The sequence below is a fragment of the Procambarus clarkii genome, chromosome 8, assembly GCF_040958095.1.
Source record: "Procambarus clarkii isolate CNS0578487 chromosome 8, FALCON_Pclarkii_2.0, whole genome shotgun sequence".
NCBI classification, from domain to species: domain Eukaryota; kingdom Metazoa; phylum Arthropoda; class Malacostraca; order Decapoda; family Cambaridae; genus Procambarus; species Procambarus clarkii.
In genome coordinates, this window is record NC_091157.1 from 49,250,323 (window position 1) to 49,252,330 (window position 2,008).

Here is a 2,008-nt window from a genome sequence, read left to right on the forward strand (position 1 = left end):
TTTGTTCAGCACACAGTACTACCCCTTCGTCTTGCTCCAATGTAAATGTGGTTTGTGGAGGTTTTGTTAACTGACTTTGCCTCGCTCTGTGTATAGAATTTATTTTATGTAAATGACATGACGGGCAGGACAGAAATATGTAGCTTCAATTCTGTGGGTTTAGCAGAGCCGGAGTCGGTTATCTAGGGTCCCCTGATTGCATAGAGCGTGGAGAATTGTTTTTAAATAACTTGAGTACAGCCATTTTATGTATCTACTAGTTTGTTTAAATAACAAAGAGAAAATAGGCCTACTGCAGTAGTGTTTAATGGTGCCTTAGTTTTTTGTTTCTACCACAGACGTGGCCACTCATTTACAATGCTAACCAGAATATATATACGAGGAGAGAAGACAGAGAATGGAATTATCAGCAGAAAGCGCCAAGCCATTACGACTATATAGCACTTGGAAGGGGTCAGGATAAGGATTTGGGATGGGACGGGTTAAGAAACAAGTAGTGTATTGTGAGGACTAATAATAAACAGCAGCTCCCCTATGACTCTGTAATATCTCCATTGGTCAAACTATTATGTATTAGCGATAAGACCTACCATTAATGTATGATGACTTACTGTAAATATATAGCTCTTGAAATAGCACTTTCTCTGTAACTAGCTGACATTGTAACTATAAGGTGTGAAGGATAGATGAAATTTTTTATGTAATAATCTAAGATGAGGTCTGATAAAGACCTTTTGTGCCCTCTGTAATGCTTTTTGCGCTACCGCTCACAGGATGAGTATGGGGTGCACAATAAACTAACTGCCTCCGGAGGCAACAATCAAATCAATCAGGGGCGAAGGAATGGTGCCCAACCGCTTCGGAACGGTCGGGGAGATAAAGCAGATGGAAGCAAGTTATATTTACCACCAAACGGTGGGCATAACAATTCATTCATGAAACCCAATCTACCCTGACTCCCAATGCCAACAAACTGCCTGTGAGCGGTGTATTGTGGGGTGGACGGGGGAGTGCCATAGTGCCAGAGAGCCATAGTGCCACAGTGCCAGAGTACATCCAGTCGTATCATATAGAGTGCGTCTGTGTTTGTTGACACACGTGACGTCATCACAAACTGTTTACACAAACACGTTGGTGTTGTTTAAGATTCGCTACCTGGAAGCAAAAAGTTCCAAGTAGCACGGGCTATGGTGAGCCCCGTAGTACACACACATCGTGTACGTGTTGGTCAGACAGCGACGCGCCGTTGTCACTTGTTGAGGCCCTTGTCAACACGTTCCCCACGCGTGTTGATGGGTCCTGAAGGCCAATTACGATTTTTGGGGGAGGGGATTGAATACATTGTATTATATATATCACAGTGAGGGAAGGTAACATCAATCGATGCATCAATCATTACTTGTTTAAGGCGTTGCAAAGGTGAGTATGATGTTGTCTAGTGCATCATGACTATGCACAGTGTATTATTGTCCTGCACAGTGTATTATTGTCCTGCACAGTGTATTATTGTCCTGCACAGTGTATTATTGTCCTGCACAGTGTATTATTGTCCTGCACAGTGTATTATTGTCCTGCACAGTGTATTATTGTCCTGAGCAGTGTATTATTGTCCTGCACAGTGTATTATTGTCCTGCACAGTGTATTATTGTCCTGAGCAGTGTATTATTGTCCTGCACAGTGTATTATTGTCCTGCACAGTGTATTATTGTCCTGCACAGTGTATTATTGTACTGCACAGTGTATTATTGTACTGAAGTGTATTATTGCACTGAACAGTGTATTATTGTACTGAAGTGTATTATTGCACTGCACAGTGTATTTTGCACTGCACAGTGTATTATTGCACTACAGTGTATTATTGCACTGCACAGTGTATTATTGCACTGCACAGTGTATTATAGCACTGCACAGTGTATTATTGTACTGCACAGTGTATTATTGTCCTGCACAGTGTATTATTGTACTGCACAGTGTATTATTGTACTGCACAGTGTATTATTGCACTGC